The sequence below is a fragment of the Pholcus phalangioides genome, unplaced genomic scaffold, assembly GCF_987345545.1.
Source record: "Pholcus phalangioides strain wild (caught in Gottingen) unplaced genomic scaffold, Ppha-v1.0 ptg000014l_1, whole genome shotgun sequence".
NCBI classification, from domain to species: domain Eukaryota; kingdom Metazoa; phylum Arthropoda; class Arachnida; order Araneae; family Pholcidae; genus Pholcus; species Pholcus phalangioides.
Window position 1 is genome coordinate 19,516,524 of NW_028301607.1, and position 22,087 is coordinate 19,538,610.

Genomic DNA, 22,087 nt, shown 5'->3' on the forward strand with positions numbered 1-22,087 from the left:
ATTTTGAGTTACGTGCATGTGCCTTCCCTAAGGATTATCTCCCGTTCTAATGGATTATTGCTGTGCCGTTAAAAATGGGGGGAAAAAACAGGTGAGCGGTAAAAAAATCTTTATTTCTCTTTCTCTGGGTAACATTAGACTCGGCACTGCTTGGCACCAAAGCAGTGCCAAGAAGGGTGCTTATACTGCTTTTTCACCGATATGGCTTACTCCATTTAACGAGTCACACTGCTTACAAAGTCATATTTTTGCTCTCCCAAGAGTGACTCATTAACAAGGTTTGACTGTACTCAAACCTCCAATTTTTTTCTACTCTGTCATTTTTCATGTATATTTTATGGTGCACTGGTGGCACTGTTTTAAGACTGCCCCTGTTTGTCGACTTTTTGAAAAAAAAAACCAATTACAAAATCTTATGTCATTTAAAGATATACCATCAGAATGTACCCCAAGGATATAAAATGTGGTACAAACGAAACATTTTGGCTAATAATGAACCAATATGATATTTTTCAAGGAAAAAAAATGATATTTAGACCACTTTTATTTGATTTTTTGAAAAAAAAAACTGGTTTTTAAAAAAACCACATGATTTAAATTTAAACCAAACAACCCTGACTGGGGGCCACTTAAGTGCTCTAAAACTATGTCACATATGACTCAAGGGTAAATGATCTGAAAATATGCCACGAGCCGCTTAAATGTTCTGGAATTGTACCACAGGACACTTAAACCATCTGTAAATGTACAGCTTAGTTCATTTTTACAAAATTAGGTTTGAAGAGGGCAGGCCGCATCAAGTAACCCCCAGGGCCATATTTGGTCCGCGGGCCAAGGAACTTTATGGGATTTATCATTATATGGCTAAGAGGGTGGGTCGCAATGAATTTATTAAAGATAAATTCTGAGTTCTTAGCCCTCAAATAACATTGAAATTAACAGAAATTGATTATAACATATAAAAGGTAGTTTCTTCCAAAATTTAAATTTTTAAAAAAATTATATATTTTTTGCATTAAAAGAAATAAATGTGTGATCGTGGGAATGGGGTACGAGAGAGCCCCCTATGCTGCCCCCCCCCCCCCCGTGTACATCTCTGATCCCACCAATATGCGTTAGGTTTCAGAGGGCCAGAGCTGATTTCAAAATTTTGCTGACAAGGGGGGAAAGGGGTCAGTGTTTTGCTTACTTTTGCTGACAAGGGGGGGAGGGGGTCAAAAATGGCTAAAAATTTGCTTACGTAATACTTTAACGGCTCCTAATGAAATGAAATTTAGCAGAACACCTTTACATTTGGAACACCACAGTGGGTGAAAAATTGGAACAATGTTCATTTGGAAAAATTTCCCATCTTGGCCACTAATTCTTTTAGCAGATGATTGGCAACCAGCAGCTTGGCCTTAGTATTTTGTCTCTCAAAGCTGAGACAAGGATATTCACCTGTTTTACAAGGTTAACTTTCATCAATTTAAAATTCTTGCCAAATTCTTGCAAAATTTTGTTTTTTAAAGAAAATGAAGCATTACCAATGGCGAATTTGACTCTGTGAAAGTTTTGGCACACATGAGCCCAAGTTTTTTTCAGCAAAAATCCCAACCCACTGGGGTTTTTTCGGGTTTATGATACTACTACACCGCACACCAACTCCAGTCATATATCGCCATACAGCAATTTCCAACCAGTGGAGTTGGGTGGGAAATGAAGGCTCCATCCATCGGTGGTCGCCCTAGGCTCGGTAGGTAAAGAACCTGCTTCGAATGTTCTATGCCCGGATTCGAACCCATGGACCTTGATGGTAACCTTCATAGTGGAAGACCACTGCGTTACTGTGGCACCGGGGGGGGGGGGGGGGGTTTATGATACTGGAGCATGAGGAAAGCAAGTTATATATGCTGTAGCCTACATAAATATAATAGACCCAGTAATATATGGCAATCATTTAAGTAATTACCATATCAATGATGGATCATTATATAAGACTCTCAAGGGGAGGCAAAATTGTTTTGTATCATATGATTACGGGCTTATAAAATGGGGGGGGGGGTTTAACCCCTACAATCTAAAAATAGCATTAAATATATAGATTTATTAATGTATTTCTCTTTAGATAGAGTATGACAATGAAACCATTAGAAAGCATAATGTTTGCGAGTAGGTGCAGTTTAAAGTGGGTTCTTCGTGGGTTTTTACACCTGGATTTTTTTGGGTTAGGCAAAATCAGACCAACCCAGAGCCAGCAAGCAAAGCACAATGAAAGAAAATTTTAGATAAAATGGGTGAAAGAACTTGCCGTATTTGTGTCTCTTATTGGCAGACCCGCACCCTCGTACCCTGGGAAAGAGAACTCTAGAAAAAATTCTGAAAGAACATATGGCCATCAACACAATTGCAACCCTCTTTCTTCATGGCTTGCCATGTCTGCATATTCTCAGAAACAAGCAACAAAAAAAATCACTCTAAATAGATATCAGCCAGCTCTTGGCTATTTTCGTATATAAGTCAACATCACCCCAAAATTAATGGCTGTTGCTGTGACTATACGCAAGAAGCGTTGCAGCAACGCGTTTTCAGCGCATACAAAAATTATGCACATTGGATGGACATAAATGAGTACGGATACTTACGGAAAGTGACAGTATAAGACAGTCATACATCCCTTTTTCTCATAATTAGGCATGACAACACAAAAACATAACCCAAAGATAAATTACATTCTAAATTGTTATTTACCTTTGTTTGACAAGTGATTGAGTTTAGTCCACAATCATTAAAACAAATATGGATTACTTTTCTTTTTAGCATATAATTTATCTGTCTAAAAAATCCTGTATTTTGATACATTATAGAAATTAATATATAGTATGTCTATACAGATACAAAAGTTGCAATGGAACATGGTGTCACAAACCACGTTTAGAGGGTGAAAATCTCAAAAAACACATGCAGGTTCTGACGTCTCGCTGGAACGACAAAAAGTACAATAATAACTGCAAAAATATTTATTTGGTTAATTATTACAAGAGTTGCCTGGGAGTGGCAGCCGCTAACGTCATTGCAGTGTATATAATGATATAAAAATGATTCACAGACGTGCTTGAAGATACCAGTTATGCTTTTAACAGGGTTCATACAAAATTTTCAAAATGAAAAGTAAGGAGTTTTTAAGGACTTTTTAAGGAGTTTCAAGCAGTTTTTAAGGAGTCATGGCAAACTTCATAACTTACAAGTTTTACAGCAAAAAAAAAAGGGGCGGGGCACATATGCAAATTTATTTTGAATTTGCAAACAAACTTTCCCTCTTCTCAAAAATATAGATGTAGAAGTGGTTCAAAAATTACAAGTTTTGATTTGTTACCCGACATCACAAGAATTCATAAAATAATCAATCCACGTACATGCTTTCTGTCATCACCAAAGTGTTCTAAAACCTTCGAGCGTTAGTCAAAAATATAACTCATAATAGCATCACATAAATTATAAAAATTCTAAAAGTGATATTCATTCCCCCTCCAATTATTCAAAATAAAAACCACAGCCAACAAAGATTTTTCTTACAAAATTATTTATATTTGCAGCAACTCTTCAGGGCTCATATAAAATTTTCAAAATGAAAAGTAAGGAGTTTTTAAGGTGTCATGGGGCCACGCCCCCTCCAAAAAAAAAAATTGCACCACTAGGCAATAAAAGAAGCCCACAGAAAAACAAAAGAAGCCCACATGTGAATTGATTTTCATTTAATTTCTTTTTCAATGTTTCCAAGACTTCAACTTTCAGAATAAAGGGTATGATGGGTAGCAATTTCAGCTGAAAAGAAAGAGATATGCCGTGACTGTACGCACAAGTAACAAGCGACAAGAGAACACAAATTTGAACAGTAACAGAGCATGATGATCAAGATTAGGTATTGAGAAGTGTAGTAAGAAAGAAGACAGAGAGTTGCGGTAGTATATAGTATTAAAATGATTTAAAGAAATCGGAAGTGATATATTGAGTTTGCAATAAATTTTGTTTTTATCTTGCTCGAGCTGTGGCCACTTCTGCCAGAGAGAGATACAAATACAACACCACAACTGGCAAAATGTCCAACGAGGTGGCTAAGAAAAAGATGCCCATAAAAATATGGATGTCATATTTCAAAAATACAGCAACCCAATTAAAAATGCAATGATCTGCGGCATAATCACGGATCCCTTATATGACGCGCGGCACAGCTCCAGAGCATTTGGATCCGCTAAGTATTTGAAGATCACTAGAATGGCTCTGTAGGGGACTCAATAGGGGGAATGTTAGTTCAGGTGCCCACAAACTAGTGAAAAGTTTTACTCGCTTTTCGCGCACAGAGTAAGGCGCCATTAAGAATATTTCATATTTTTTATAAAGGGTGGTTGATGACGTAAGAATCATCCAACCCCCCCCCCACGTCATCAAGTCAGCAAATCGAAAATCCCCCATCCATGCTGACGTAATACTTGAATGACCCCTAGCAGAAAGATACCCGAAAGTTATTTTCAGAAGGTTAAAAAAAGTGGATGATCGAAAATTTATTTTTTTAATCCACAAAATATTTTTTAAAAGAATTGTAAAAATATTTTTTACAATTTCGAAACAAAATATCTTTATATATTATTATAATCAATTTTTGTTAATTTCAATGCTATTTGAAGGCTAAGAACACAAAATTGCTCAAGAAATTCATTGCGACCCTACCTCTCTAAGCCCTTGACCCGCGGTAAACATTCGGCCTGTGCGGACCAAATGTGGCCCTGGCGTTATGATGTGGCCTGCCCCTAAATCTATTTTTGTAACAATGAACCAAGTGACACATTTACAGATCGCTTAAGTGACTCGTGGCACAATTCCTGACCATTCAAGCGATCTGTGGCACATTAAGCGATCCCTTGAGTGACATGTGACAAAGTTTTAGAGCATTGGCCCTGTCACCAGTGCGGTTCTACATCACTCAAGTTATCCGCGGCACATTCCCAGATTACTTAAGTGATCTGCTGCATAATCACGGATCACTCATATGATGTGCGGCACAGCTCCAGAGCATTTGGATCCGCTAAGTATTTGAAGATCACTAGAGTGGCTCTGTAGGGGGGAGAATGTTAGTTCAGGTGCCCACAAACTAGTGAAAAGTTTTACTCGTTTTTCACGCACAGAGTAAGACGCCATTAAGAATATTTCATATTTTTTATAAAGGGTGGTTGATGACGTAAGAATCTTCCCCCCCCCCCATCATCAAGTCAGCAAATCGAAAATCCCCCATCCATGCTGATGTAATACTTGAATGACCCCTAACATAAAGATACCCTAAAGTTATTTTCTGAAGGTTAAAAAAAGTGGGTTCAGCTATAGCGGCTGATCGGCTCGTCCTCCCCCCTCCCCTCCAGTAAAACCAGACGTGGCTCGGGCTGTCACTTTTAAAAGCCGGGTTTTACTAGCAGGTTTTCTATGCCACGCGCAACGTGAATCACCCAGCGCTACACGCCGTCTATTCATCAATATGAAAAGCAGTACGACTGTTTTCCTATAGAGCGCAATACGGCTCACGACAGCGCTTTACACCGGGCGTGATTGGCAGACTGCTTCTAGTGAGTTAAGCGTCGCGTGCCGCGCGTTTCAGCGATCTTCCCTTCATTTTCGTGTTGTGTCTCTTCCCTTTAAACCGGAGCATGTAGCCGATAGAGTAGATGACGCCAGGGTCACATAACTATATAGCCATCCTGAGCCGATGCGCCACGCTTGGAAAACGCAAATGCGTAACGCCATTATGTAACTCATTTCTGCCGACACGAAATGATCCAGTTAGGTTCACGCGGCGCAAAAAGCTTACTCCTAGGAAAACCTGGCTTCAGGGATGAACGCTCGTTACGAGATCCCAGGATAGATAAACCCATTCTCTCTCATGGAATCTTGTGTGTGGATAGAGCCTGTATCTCTTTTTTTTTTTTTGCCTTTTTATTTACGGCAACCAATCTGCGAAACAGATTCGCTTTCCCCACTGGACTTCAGTTTTAAGCATTTTAAGGCGCGGCGGCGAAAAGATACGCTTGTCGTCGTCCCTTACTCGAAATTTTTTTTCCTTTCTTTTTCAGTAGCGAGTTGTAATGTGAATAAAACACGTCAAAAAAACTGCGAAAAGCAGTGACATTTTGCGGTTTCTCGGAATTTTCGTAGTGAGATATTGGCTGTAAGCAAATAGGAAGGAGGGATAAAATAGGAACAGTAGGAGAGAATTGTGGTAAAAAAGAAGACGATTGCGGCGAAAGTAGGAAAATAGTAGGATAAATAGGAAAGCTGCAAGGTCTGCACCCAGTATACTGCGTAATATAGGAGGTTCGAGACATCGTTTCGCCACATAAGTAAAAACTTTCTCACCACTGGGCATGGGGGAATTTTCGGCTACTGGTTCAGCGGAGTGATGTCGTTCTACGGACCATCGATTTCCAACGCTGACCAGTTTGCGACATAGGCAGGAAAACACGTCAAAACTAGCGATTCGGTAAAAAATCGCATTTTTAGAAGCAAAAGCGTATAATCGTATTAATTTACTAAATACGACAAAATCGTAACAGTTGGCAGGTATGCACAACCATTGGATGTTCCAATCCCATCCCCTGCTTTCACATAAAGGGAGAGCGCGTTTTTTTAAATCTTTTCCTCCTCTTTATATTGGGGGGAAGCTTCCTCTTATTTTTTTAGGCAATGCTATTCATCACCGTGGGGAACGCCTATTCTAAGAAAGATCATCCCTTCAGAGAAGAAAAAAAAAAAAAATAGACTTTTTCAGGCGTGGCTGCAAAAAGTAAGGAGTTATAAGGGCCCTTCCAGAGGGAAATGAAAAGTAAGGAGTTTTTAAGGAGTTTGTAAGGATGTGCGAACCCTGTTTAATGTCTACCGCAGCGACGACAATCTGTGCCACGAGATCCTCCAGTGTGTTCACAGGCGTCGCATAAATGGTGGTAACTTCTGATATGGTGAGTGAACCCACAAACACATTCAGTGATCAACTGACATCCACCTTCCGTCTTCTATGGACTCAGAGCCTGCATGCATTTTTAGTGATTTTCACCCTCTCAATGTGGTTTGCGCCATGTTATTGTAATTTTTGTTCCTCTTGATGCCTACTAACAACCCTCCAAGTTTGTCGGTCTAGGTCTATTAATAGAACACTCTGTATATGCATATTTGCAGTATAATTTCAATACAATATATATACACTACATCAGGGGTAGGAAGTGACTAAGTCCATTTCGGAGCAGCCTTGGAGCAGCAAATTCAGGATTTGGAGCAGTTTTGGAGCAGCAAATTCGGGATTCAGAGCAGATATTTATAAATTGGAGCAGTGAAATTAACAAGAATATTTTCGTTAACCCTCAACCATTTTCAAAATAAAACTGCACTGTCTTTTGTTATCAAACATCTTTTCGTCAGCTTGATTTTTGTTTTTGGTGTTTTAGGCTTTTGACACCTTGTTTGAAAGAGCGGCTGTCATAAAATTTTTTGCACCCGTCTATTTAAGATGATTTTTGCTTACTGAGGGCACTATTTGCTGCCTGGAACAACAGCACTTCAAATGAGATAAAAAATTTATATACGTTTTTAATATTTTTATACTTGGAAAGAAATTGTTGCAAAATGGGAGAGAATTTCGGAAGAATCAACTCTATGTTTGGCGATTCAGCACTCATTATCTGGCGATCTGACATTCGTTATTTGGCAATATTGAAGATTTAACGCTCGTTATTTGGCGATATTGAAGATTTAACGCTCGTTATTCGACAACATTGGCGATTTAACGCTCGTTATTTGGCAACATTGGCGATATTTGGCAAAGTTTCTAAACTGACATTCGTTATTCGGCGGACATGCACTTTTTAATCCCGGAATGAAATTTTTTTTCACGAAACATTGGGATTTAGCACAATCACAATCGACTACAGTAATTTCTGCTGCTTCCAGTAACGACTTTTTTTTAAGCGGAAACACTCGAATTTGCACTTTAAAGCTGAAAGGTATTGCAAACCATCTTCAGTTCCACGATCACAGACAATATCAGGGTTTCGCGATGGAAAGCCTGATCAGGGGCCGATAGTTTAAGTATAGTGGAATAAAACACGCTCTTCTTGTAAAGAAACGTTTTGTGGCTAGCAGGAACAAAAATTTTTTGGCATCCTTTCCAAAATTCCGGGCATACTGAAGCAAAATTCGCTATTTGGCGCAGAAAAATTCGAAAATACGCTATTGGAGCAGGATGGCGCAAGATATTAGTTGCGCCGCAACTGGCGCAGAGTTCCCACCTCTGCACTACATACATATTTATTTTCAGTGGGGAAATTGTTTTGAAACACAAAATACGGAAATTTATTCGGTACTTACGTATCCCAATGCATATTCAAATGGGAAATTTATAGCTGGTTTGAAGATTTGAAAATGATCTGGAAATGAAAAAATACAGTATGGGTGTATCTACATTAGATATAAATTTTATATTTTACAAAACAGACGCTATGCAAGGCAAAAAATTTTATCCAGACAAATACGATTATAAACTATTTATGTGAACACGTCTTTTTTTACTAAACTAGTTATACAGTCGAACCCACTTTTAACCAGAGTTTCAATTCAACGAGCAAATAAATGCATTTTGTTTTGTACAACGTCAACTGTATAGCAATTCTGTCATTTATAAAGAGCGGGTTTTTTTTCCCGAAACGAGATATTAAAACGGGAAAAGTGAAAAAAAATACAAAAATTAATGTTAATTTTATCCAGAGGGCGTCCCGAAAAACAAGAACTCCAGACTTTTTTATAATTCAAGGGGCCCCAATATTTTCTTTTGCACCCGGGGCCTCCGCCGACTTTAATCCGGCACTGTTGATTAAATTCATTTTTTCTAGTTGTGGGTCCAAAAGCCCTGAATCAATTACGGGTAAATGAAAGCTTTTGCAAATTATTCTGAAATTTTCTTCAATAATTCTGATATTGTTTCTTTCAATAATTCTGATATTGTTTCTTTCAATAATTCTGAAATTTTTCAATAATTGTCAATCATTTCTTTTATTATTTTTCTGATAATAAATTTCTGATTTCACAAATTCTGGAATTATTATTTTCAATAATTTTGGAATTACACTAAAATCCAGAGCTCCCACTCAAAAAATGAGAAAAAGTAGGAAAACGCCAGAATTAAAAAGTAGGATGGGGAGGGTAACCCCCTTAGACAACATAATCATAACATGATGGAAAAAAATCCCTAAAAAATTTTTGTTTTTGAAAATAAAAATTTACTTTTCAATTAACTTTTTTTTTTCGTAGCACTATTTCAGTTTCCTATAAGATTGACCAAAGCAGAATGATAAATGACTTGGTTACTAAACCAGTTGTTGGCCAAAACAGTGTACTAGCAACCACAGATAATTCTTTGCTGTCTCTCCTCATATAATTATATTACATTCTTTTTTAGAGTCTTCCAAAGTGAAGAGCTTGTCGACTCTCTTCGACTTCGCACAGCAAATTTTGAAGACATCTGTTTTTTAAGAATGACGCTCCTTCGAGACCACTTTCAAAAGCACAGTGTGCAAAATGTGTAGATTACTAGATCCGATATAAATAAGGCAAGGTGAACTAGATAGTTTTACTGCGTTGTCCATAATTTTTAAAGGGATTTGTTCACATTTTACTGTTCAATACCAGTGTATTCATTTTTCAGAAATGAAGCACTTTTATTTCTAGCTCTTTGCTGAACATTTTAAATATTTTTTATGCCTATTCATGCCTTAAAAATACGGAAGACAACTGAATGCTATTGGGTAGCATCAGAATCACCAAACCTAGAATAGGCCTATGTATCCAACTGCTTTGAAATGCAAACCGTTGTTTCACCTATTTGCACCGTAATTTTGAATGATGAATGTTATTGTCCAAGACCATGAAGTAATAAATACAAAATTATTTTTCCCATCCAGACAGAAGTTTTTAATGACTACTATACTTGTTGAACCCTCAAACTAAGCAAATGAATAATTAATCAACCAAATGGTTTCACATAAACCCCCCCCCCCTCCACCCAAATAACCTTAAAAATGATAAAATTTCTGCTTTGCAGAATCATTAATTGCATTCTTCAACATTTGTAATATTTGGCAATATATCAATGATTTCCTGCTCAATTAAAATCAATTACGCAAATTTTGTGGATAGGATTTGATAAAAAAAGTAGGAAAAGTAGGACAACAACTAGAAAGTACGACATTTTACCAAAAAGTAGGGCAAGTGGGAGCCCTATTGATGTTATCAGATGCCTTCAGAAGAGTGAGAACAAGTGGCAAAATTAAAATAAAATTCAAAACTATTTTGAATGAAATATAAAAAAATGTTGTTGTAGAGATTTCAAAAATCTAAAAATATCGTGTTATAGAGGGGTGTATCATAGTAGATTATGTCGTTCTACCGTGAGTTTAACATTAAGCCAGGCAATTCCAAACAAGATTTGAAGAAAATATCATTGTAGATGTATTTATTATAAATTATCATTGTAGCGATGTTTTGCTGCATATACAAATGCCGTATCGAATGCAGGATTTTCTCATGGGGAAGGGGGGGGGGAATTCAACATTTTTTTTCTTCCTGAAAGGATCTCTTTTTTTTTTTTTTTACTGAAAAAATACACCATAATCTTTTCTCAAGAGAGTTGACAAAATTTTTCTGGGGGGGGCCACTACCATGTGGGGGCCATGCCTGCCTCTCTCTTACAGACACAAAGGGAGTCGGCCTAAAAACGGTGGATCACCTACTAGACTGAATTTCGAGTATTTTTTTCGTAAATAATTTCACTATTTACTAAAAATTAATCCAAAATAATTCGAAAAACTCACCTAGAAGCGTAATACTGCGTGGGAAAACGACGTCGGTAGTACTGTAAACAGTTGGATCACCTGCTCATTGTTATATTCAGCGGGAAATGCGAAGTCCTCTCATTGGTGGATTCTTCCCCACTCCCACTAGTTTGTTTATCATTGCCAGAGTAGTAAACTCGTCTGCAAAAACAAGTGACCATACGTCCTGTACTTACAGGGACCGTCCAGTTGTTCTAGTTGTCCCGGTTTTTACCGTTCCTTAATCAGAGTTCACTTGAATTCCGTTACCGTCATCAAAACTGGTGCAAGTAATTTTCATACGTCATCAATAATCCAGTTAAAGCCGTGTTTTCCTAGGAGCAGGCTTTCTGCCGCGCGTCCAGCGTGAAAACTGTGATTGGTCAAAAAATCTGAATTTCAGGTTTTTCACCAATGAGTGTTTCTCCGCTGCACACAGCGCAAAGGTTTTACTCCGAAGAAAACCCGTCCTAAACGAGTAGACATTATTTTTAGTGACATATATATTTGTATTTTCTTTGAATATTTCACGTTTAGTGTATATGTAGGATCTTCCTCTCCACTTGTTAATACACGATTCCTCGCAAGACTGTTTGTATTTGTTTGGAGCTTGCTTTCTTTCAAACCGAGCACAACTCGAGTCTATCACCATCTATAGGCGATTTACTACCTAGTGAGCATAGGCAGAGATAGACTTGGAAGTCTGGGGGGCACGATGATGATGTCAATTCATCTGTATATATATATACATTAGATTAGTCGCCTTCACCTTTGATGGTGGGGGCAGTAGCCTCCCCCCCCCGTATCTCAGCCCATGCTAGTGAGCTGTGCCGGAAGTGTAACTGTGTGTGCACCTAACAGTCTGAGTGAGTATGTAGTGTTGTTTGATTTTTTGAGTGCTGCCATCTATATTCCAGAAGTGGAGTGATGTGTTGATTTAACTACATTTGTACTGTTCGTAGGTCTGTTGCTCTCTGTGACCAGACTTTTAACGACTTTTTGGAGCTGATTATTACAAGGAAGAAAATTCATTCTTCCTCTACTGGGACACGCACCCACTTGGTATTGCACTCACCTAGCAAACAAGAGACCGGGGTTCGTGTCCCCGTGAGGGCAGAGATTAATTTTCTTTGTAATAATCACATCTGCAAAACATATATAACCGCAGTTCGAGTGCCATACTAACGCACCAGCTCACGAGTTCCGGAAATTGAATTTTATTTCTGCTTTATCTGTTGGCTGAAGAGAGGCCTCATATTAGCTCATTTATTTAAATATCGTATAGTGCGGCTCCCCATAATGGTTTAGTGGATGCTTTCATTTAAAAAACTTTAAAGAATGAATGAACCAGTCCAACACGACAAACACTTCAAGAAACACTGTCGCAGGGAAAGAGCCTTTAGTTGCCAATGCCCCCCCCCCGTCACTTAAGGGGTCAGCGCTTGCCCAGAGCCGTCTGAAGGGCCTCAAGAAAAAATAGGTCTTAAAAAAAATGTGATCAGGTTAAAATTTTCGAGAATTTGCCTCAGAAAAATCACTTGGCCCGGGATCCATGATGCTCTTAAGACGGCCCAGCTCCTACGCCCGACTTAATACACTAGAAATGGTGTATATATATGCACACATTCAGACAAGACTTTAGACACCAAAGAATGCTTTTGATGCATTTCTTGAGCACGCGCAATATGAAAAGAGTTTCTTCGGGTATAAAGTGTGCTTCCGGCTGTTACGTGTGTCGACTTATCGCCAAACGGCCGTTCGTTAACGATTTCGCTTTTTCATGACTGCTCGTGCAGTAACATTACAATGACATATATGTTAAAATTAATGTGTAAAATAATGATCATAATTATTAATATCGCAATAATATATAATATTGCAACCAAAAAAAAAAACGTTTCGGACTACATTATTAGTACGCGCGTTCTGACTCAGTTCCCCTCCCTACGATCCTTGAGTAATATGTTGGAGTAGGCTGACCATATTTCCTCGAGGTAAATACGGGACATTGGGATTCCAAATATGGGAAAATACGGGGCATCGCCAAAACCAAACAAAGCTGCCAAATATTGTTGAAATTACGGAAAAATCACAATGGCGGGAAATCATGCATTACTGCAAATTTCATTGGATTAAAATATATTACACGAAAACAAAAAACATTAACCAAGGCAAATGTGGAAGATTAATATTCTCATATATAGTTGTAATTATCATTAAATAATTTATGAGTTGAAAAATAATGTCAATCTTTGACTTCAATAAAGAATAAAAATTCACGTAGGTTTCGTGTAAAATACGGAAAAAACCGGGACGACCAAAAAAACAGAAAATACCGGGACTGTCCCGGGAAATACGGGACGTATGGTCACCTTATGCTGGAGCCAACCAACGGTCACCAGAAAAACACTAGTAAGAGAAAGAATGCACTGAGTAGTGCGCATGCGCGCAAAATAAAGTGATTAAAGTTTCAAAATATTGCTGAAATTACGGAAAATCACAATAGCGGGAAATGAAGCATTTCTGCAAATTCCAGTGGATTAAAATGAATTCCACGAAATAAATCGTTGACAAAGACAAATGTGGGAGATTAATGTTGTTATTTGTAGTTGTAATTAGGACTGAAATTATTTGCAACGCATAAATTATCTTTGACTTCCATAAAAAAATAAGAAAGCATCATGTGAAAAAAATTGAAAAACCAGGACGGCCAGAAAAAAAAGCCAGGACTGCCCCCGAAAATACAAGATTTTGAAATATAGACAAGAAAATACACTTTCACTGTCCCTCTTATGATGAATTCATAGCGTGAAAAAGCAAAAAAATGGTGAAAATCGTCCCGGGTACCAGGGCTGGAGCCTTGTCAGCCCACCCTTTGTGGGGGGCCATGACTAAGGTCATCCGAGGAATACTCGAATCACCAGAAACGAGCTTACATTGGTAATTTTTTCAAACTTAGAGAGGGATGGTCTCAAACAACTATTTCGGGTGTACAAAAATTCTGCGCCATAATTGGTCACTTTGCGTAATTTGGCGACTGTTTAACAATAATGTGCAGTGTTTTTGACAAAATTTTCCGTATTTTTTACAAGGAAATATGGTCAGCTCACCCACAAATGAATTAAGATGAAGCCACTTCTATGTAGGCTGACCATATTTCCTCGAGAGAAATACGGGACATTGGGATTCCAAATACGGGGAAATACGGGACATCGCCAATTATTGCCAAAACCGAACAAAGTCGCCAGATATTGTTGAAATAACGGAGAAATCACAATGGCGGGAAATGCAGCATTACTGCTAATTGCAGTGGATTAAAATGAATTCCACGAAAAAAAATTTTCACTAAGACAAATGTGGGAGATTCATATACGCATTTATAGTTGTAGTTATCATAATATAATTTATAAGTTGAAAATAATTTCAATCTTTGACTTCAATAAAGAATAAAAATTCAACTAGGCTTCGTGCAAAATACGGGAAAAACCGGGACACTTTTGCTAAAAAGTCGGGACAGCCAAAAAAACAAAAAATACCGGGACTGTCCCGGGAAATACGGGACGTATGGTCACACTACTTCTATGGAGAGACCGGTTGTAAACTTACGCGACAAAGACGTTCAGGCAGTAGAAGTAAGCGGACCATATTTTCTCGAGAAAGTACGCTTGGAAATACGGGAAATCGCTAAATATAGCCAAAAACGATTTTGATACACTATGGGTGCCGTCTTCAAAGGATGAATACAACCACTATCAACAATGACCTATCGGGTTGATTAGGGGTTATTCAAGTATTACGTCGGCATCGAGGGGGCGGGGAGGGGGTTTGGGATTTGCTGACTTTTGATGACAAAGGGGAGGGGAATTTCAAGGTTGCTTACGTCATCAACCACCCTTTATGAAGATATAAAATATTCTAAGCTGCTGACGAAATTTTGCTGACAAGGATGGGGGGGGGGGTCCAGAAATGACTAAAAATCTGCTTACGTAATACCAGGGGCGAAGCCAGAAATTTCGTTCGGGGGGGGGGGACCAAAGTGACCGAACAATAGATTTGGCCATCTTTTTCCCTTTTTTCGGTCATTTTCTCACATCTCGGGGGGGGGGGGGACCAGACCCCCAAGTCCCCCCCCCCCCACCGGGTTACGCCCTTGCGTAATACTTGAATGGCCCTTTAACAAATTTTAAGCTCATCAAAAAAAATATGTCACTTACATACTTAAAATTCAAACGGTTTTTTGAAATTTTTTCCTCACACAAATAATTACCTCAAATATGGATGTGTTTTCTTTATTCGCTATAAAATTCCCTGCAAAAATGACATTACCTTTTTAATTTACCTCGAGAAAAGACCCTCCCTCCCTTAAAAAGTTTAATACTTAAAATTCAAACAGATTACTAGAAACTTTTTCTTCACACAAATGAATACCTCAAATATGGATTTGTTTTCTTTATTCGCTATAAAATTCCGTACAAAATTAACATTCCCTTTTTAAGTTACGTCGATAAAAGTTTTTATCAAAAAATTGACACGAACCTCCCTTACAAAGTTTAGTATTCAAAATTCGAACAGTTTTCTGAAATTTTTTGCTCACACAGATGAATACCTCAAATATGTATTTTTCTTTTCTTTATTCGCTATAAAATTCCCTGCAAAATTGAAATTGCCTTTTTAATTTACCTCGATAAAAGTTTTTATTAAAAAATTAACAGGACCCTCCCTCCCTTACACAGTTTAATACTTAAAATTCAAACGGTTTTCTGAAATTTTTTCCTCACACAAATGGATACTTCAAATATGGGTTTGTTTTATTTATTCGCTATAAAATTCCCTGCAAAATTCACATTACCTTTTTAATTTACCTCGATAAAAATTTTTATAAAAAAACCAACAGGACCTTCCTTTACAAAGTTTAATACTTAAAATTCAAACAGATTACTGGAAAATTTTTCTTCACACAAATGAATACCTCAAATATGGATTTGTTTTCTTTATTCGCTATAAAATTCCGTACAAAATTAACATTTACCTTTTTAATTTACCTCGATAAAAGTTTTTACAAAAAAATCAACAGGACTGGAATTTTTTCTTCACACAAATGAATACCTCAAATATAAATTTATTTTCTTTATACGCTATAAAATTCCCTGCAAAATTGACATTACCTTTTTAATTTACCGCGATAAAAGTTTTTATAAAAAAAATTAAAAGGCCCTTCCCTTACGAAGTATAATACTTAAAATTCAAACAGATTACTGGAATTTTTTCTTCACACAAATGAATACCTCAAATATGGATTTGTTTTCTTTATTTGCTGTAAAAATCCCTAAAAAATTGAAATTACCTTTTAAATTACCTCTATAAAAGTTTTTATAAGAAAATTTATAGGATCCCCCCTACACAGTTTAATACTTAAAATTCAAACAGTTTTCTGAAATTTTTTCATCACACAAATTAATACCTCAAATATGGATTTGATTTCTTTATTCGCAATAAAATTCCCTACAAAATTAACATTACCTCTTTAAGTTAACTAGATAAAATTTTTATAAAAAAAATCAACAGAACCCACCCTTAGAAATTTTAATACTAAAAATTCAAACAGATTACTGGAATTTTTTCTTCACACAAATGAATACCTCAAATACAAATTTGTTTTCTTTATTCGCTACAAAATTCACTGCAAAATTGACATCAGCTTTTTAATTTACCTCGATAGAAGTTTTTATAAAAAAAAGAACAGGACCCTACCTTACACAGTTTAATACTTAAAATTCAAACAGATTACTGGAATTTTTTCTTCACACAAATGAATAAATCAAATATGGATGTGTTTTCTTTATTAGCAATAAAATTCCCTACAAAATTAACATTACCTCTTTAAGTTACCTAGATAAAATTTTTATAAAAAAATCAACAGAACCCACCATTACAAATTTTAATACTTAAAATTCGAACAGTTTTCTGATATTTTGTCTTCACACAAATGAATACCTCAAATATGGATTTGTTTTCTCTATTCGCTATAAAAATCCCTAAAAAATTCACATTACCTTTTAGATTTACCTCGATAAAAGTTTATATAAAAAAATCAACAGGACCCTCCCTTACAATGTTTAATACTTAAAATTCGAACAGTTAACTGGAATCTTTTCTTCACACAAATTAATACCTAATATATGGATTTGTTTTCTTTGTTCGCTATAAAGTTCCCTACAAAATTAACATTACTTTTTTAATTTACCTCGATAAAAGTTTTTATAAAAAAATCAACAGCCCCTCCCTTACAGAGTTTAATACTTAAAATTCGACAGTTTTCTGAAGTTTTTCCTCACACAATTTAATACCTCATATATGGATTTGTTTTCTCTATTCGCTATAAAAATCACTAAAAAATTCACATTAGCTTTCAGATTTACCTTGATAAAAGTTTTTATAAAAAAATCAACAGGACCCTCCTTTACAAAGTTTAATACTTAAAATTCGAACTGTTTACTGGAATCTTATCTGCACAAAAATGAATACCTCAAATATAGGTATGTTTTCCTTATACGATATAAAAATCCATGCAAAATATACATTATTTTTTTAATTTACCTTGATAAAAGTTTTTATGAAAAAATCAACAGGACCCTCCCTTACAGAGTTTAATACTTAAAATTCGACAGTTTTCTGAAGTTTTTTCCTCACACAATTGAATACCTCAAATATGTATTTGTTTTCTTTATTCGCTATAAAATTCCCTGCAAAACTAACATCACCTTTCTAAGTTACCTCAATAAAAGTGTTTATAAAAAAATGAACAGGACCCTACCTTACACAGTTTAATACTTAAAATTCAAACAGATTACTAGAAAATTTTTCTTCACACAAATGAATACCTCAAATATGGATTTGTTTTCTTTATTCGCTATAAAATTCCGTACAAAATTAACATTACCTTTATAAATTATGTTGATAAAAGTTTTTACCAAAAAATTGACACGAACCTCCCTTACAAAGTTTAGTATTCAAAATTCGAACAGTTTTCTGAAATTTTTTCCTCACACAAATGAATACCTCAAATATGGTATTGTTATCTTTATTTGCAATGAAATTCCTTGCAAAATTAACATTACCTCTTTAAGTTACCTCGATAAAATTTTTATCAAAAAATCGACACGAACCTTGATTACAAAGTTTAATATTCAAAATTCGAACAGTTTTCTGAAATTTTTTGCTCACACAAATGAATACCTCAAATATGTATTTTTCTTTTCTTTATTAGCTATTAAATTCCCTTCAAAATTCACATTACCTTTTCAATATACCTCGATAGAAGTTTTTATAAAAAAAGAACAGGACCCTACCTTACACAGTTTAATACTTAAAATTCAAACAGATTAATGGAATTTTTTCTTCACACAAATGAATAAATCAAATATGGATGTGTTTTCTTTATTAGCAATAAAATTCCCTACAAAATTAACATTACCTCTTTAAGTTACCTAGATAAAATTTTTATAAAAAAAATCAACAGAACCCACCCTTAGAAATTTTAATACTTAAAATTCGAACAGTTTTCTGAAATTTTTTAATCACACAAATGAGTACCTCAAATATGGATTTGTTTTCTCTATTCGCTATAAAAATCCCTAAAAAATTGACATTACCTTTTAAATTACCTCTATAAAAGTTTTTATAAGAAAATTTATAGGATCCCCCCCTACACAGTTTAATACTTAAAATTCGAACAGTTTTCTGAAATTTTTTCATCACACAAATTAATACCTCAAATATGGATTTGATTTCTTTATTCGCTATAAAATTCCCTGCGAAATTAACATTACCTTTTTAAGTTACCTCGATAAAAGTTTTTATAAAAAAATCAACAGGACCCTCCCTTACGAAGTATAATACTTAAAATTCAAACAGATCACTGGAATTTTTTCTTCACACAAATGAATACCTGAAATACAAATTTGTTTTCTTTATTCGCTATAAAATTCAATTGCAAAATTGACATTACCATTTTAATTTACCGCGATAAAACTTTTTATAAAAAAATTAACAGGACCCTCCCTTACAAAGTTTAATACTTAAAATTCAAACAGTTTTCTGAAATTTTTTCCTCACACAAATGAATACCTCAAATATGGATTTGTTTCCTTTATTTGCTATAAAATTCCCTGCGAAGTTAACATTACCTCTTTAAGTTACCTAGATAAAATTTTTATAAAAAAATCAACAGAACCCACCATTACAAATTTTAATACTTAAAATTCGAACAGTTTTCTGATATTTTGTCTTCACACAAATGAATACCTCAAATATGGATTTGTTTTCTCTATTCGCTATAAAAATCCCTAAAAAATTCACATTACCTTTTAGATTTACCTCGATAAAAGTTTATATAAAAAAATCAACAGGACCCTCCCTTACAGAGGTTAATACTTAAAATTCAAACTGAGAGAAATATGGATTAGTTTACCTTATTTGAAATCAAATTCTCTACAAAATGCACATTATTAATTTCCAATAGCATGAAAAAAGATTTTTTCAAAAATTGACAGTACCAGCCCTTAGGATTTTGAAACATTTTATTTGGACATATTTATGGAAATTTCTCCATCTATGAACAAATCACAGAAAAATGGACTAGTTTACCTTATTCGAAATGAAATTCTCTACAAAATGAACATTATGAATTTCCAATAGCATGAAAAAAGTTTTTTTCAAAAATTGACAGTACCGGCCCTTGCAAGTTTATTTGGACAGATTTATGGAAATTTCTCTGTCCATGAACAAAGGAGAGAAATATGGATTAGTTTACCTTATTCGAAATGAAATTCTCTACAAAATGCAAATTATTAATTTTCGATAGCATGAAAAAAGTTTTTTTCAAAAATTGACAGTACCTGCCCTTTCAATTATATTTGGACAGATTTGTGGAAATTTCTCTGTCTATGAACAAATGAGAGAAATATGGATTAGTTTACCTTATTCGAAATGAAATTCTCTACAAAATGAACATTATGAATTTCCAATAGCATGAAAAAAGTTTTTTTCAAAAATTGACAGTACCTGCTCTTTCAATTATATTTGGACAGATTTGTGGAAATTTCTCCATCTATGAACAAATGACAGAAATATGGATTAGTTTACCTTATTCGAAATGAAATTCTCTACAAAATGCATATTATGAATTTCCAATAGCATGAAAAAAGTTTCTTTCAAAAATTCACAGTACTGGCCCTTGCAATTTTATTTGGATAGATTTATGGCAATTTCTCTGTCTATGAACGAAGGAGAGAAATACGTTTGGGTTTACCTTATTCGAAATGAAATTCTCTACAAAATGCATGTTATGAATTTCCAATAGCATGAAAAAAGTTTTTTTCAAAAATTGACAGTACCAGCCCTTGCAATTTTATTTCGACAGATCTATGGAAATTTCTCCATCTATGAACAAATGACAGAAATATGGATTAGTTTACCTTATTCGAAATGAAATTCTCTACAAAAAGCATGTTATGAATTTCCAATAGCATGAAAAAAGTTTTTTTCAAAAATTGACAGTACCGCCCCGCCCTCGGGATTTTGAAAAATGAAAATTTGGACAGATTAATGGAAATTTCTCCATCTATGAACAAATGACAGAAATATGGATTAGTTTACCTTATTCGAAATGAAATTCTCTACAAAATGAACATTATGAATTTCCAATAGCATGAAAAAAGTTTTTTTCAAAAATTGACAGTACGAACCCTTGGGATTTTGAAACATGAAAATTTGGACAGATTTATGGAAATTTCTCCGTCTATGAACAAATGACAGAAATATGGATTAGTTTACCTTATTCGAAATGAAATTCTCTACAAAATGAACATTATGAATTTCCAATAGCATGAAAAAAGTTTTCTTCAAAAATTGACAGTGCCAATTTTATTTGGACAGATTTATCGAAATTTCTCTGTCCATGAACAAATGAGAGAAATATGGATTAGTTTACCTTATTCGAAATGAAATTCTCTACAAAATGAACATTATGAATTTCCAATAACATGAAAAAAGTTTTTTTCAAAAATTGACAGTACCGGCCCTAAGGATTTTGAAATATGAAAATTTGGACCCATTTATGGAAATTTCTCCGTCTATGAACAAATGACAGAAATATGGATTAGTTTACCTAATTCGAAATGAAATTCTCTACAAAATGAACATTATGAATTTCCAATAGCATGAAAAAAGTTTTTTTCAAAAATTGACAGTACCTGCCCTTAGGATTTTATTTGGACAGATTTATGGAAATTTCTCTGTCTATGAACAAAGGAGAGAAATATGTTTGGGTTTACCTTATTCGAAATGAAATTCTCTACAAAATGCACATTATCAATTTTTGAAAGAAATGGAAAAAATTTTTTTCAAAAATTCACAGTCGGCCCTTGCAATTTTATTTCGACAGATCTATGGAAATTTCTCCATCTATGAACAAATAGCAAAATGGATTAGTTTACCTTATTTGAAATAAAATTCTATACAAAATGCATGTTATGAATTTCCAATAGCATGAAAAAAGTTTTTTTCAAAAATTGACAGTACCGGATTGGATTGCCCATAGGATTTTGAAACATGAAAATTTGGACAGATTAATGGAAATTTCTCCATCTATGAACAAATGACAGAAATATGGATTAGTTTACCTTATTCGAAATGAAATTCTCTACAAAATGCATATTATGAATTTCCAATAGCATGAAAAAAGATTTTTTCAAAAATTGACAGTACCGGATTGGATTGCCCATAGGATTTTGAAACATAAAAATTTGGACAGATTTATGGAAATTTCTCCATCTATGAAGAAGTGACAGAAAAATGGATTAGTTTACCTTATTCGAAATGAAATTCTCTACAAAATGCATGTTATGAATTTCCAATAGCATGAAAAAAGTTTTTTTCAAAAATTGACAGTACCAGCCCTTGCAATTTTATTTCGACAGATCTATGGAAATTTCTCCATCTATGAAATATGGATTAGTTTACCTTATTCGAAATGAAATTCTCTACAAAAAGCATGTTATGAATTTCCAATAGCATGAAAAAAGATTTTTTCAAAAATTGACAGTACCGCCCGGCCCTCGGGATTTTGAAAAATGAAAATTTGGACAGATTAATGGAAATTTCTCCATCTATGAACAAATGACAGAAATATGGATTAGTTTACCTTA

At 34.9% G+C, this 22,087-nt stretch overlaps 1 long non-coding RNA gene across 5 annotated transcripts in view; it reads right to left on the reverse strand.

The window, feature by feature from the left end:
• Nucleotides 1-10,967, reverse strand: part of LOC149078235 (uncharacterized) — a 233,927-nt gene extending 222,960 nt beyond the window's left edge. For 3 of the 5 annotated variants that reach the window (XR_016193911.1, XR_016193910.1, XR_016193912.1), the window contains exons 1-2: nucleotides 10,881-10,954; nucleotides 8,383-8,441 (exon numbers count right to left, since the gene is read on the reverse strand). This is a non-coding gene — a long non-coding RNA (uncharacterized LOC149078235). Of the gene's footprint in view, nucleotides 1-8,382; nucleotides 8,442-10,880 lie in introns of all 5 variants that reach the window. The other 2 variants (XR_016193909.1, XR_016193913.1) reach the window with 2 other exon arrangements.
• Between the last annotated feature and the right edge of the window lie 11,120 nt (nucleotides 10,968-22,087).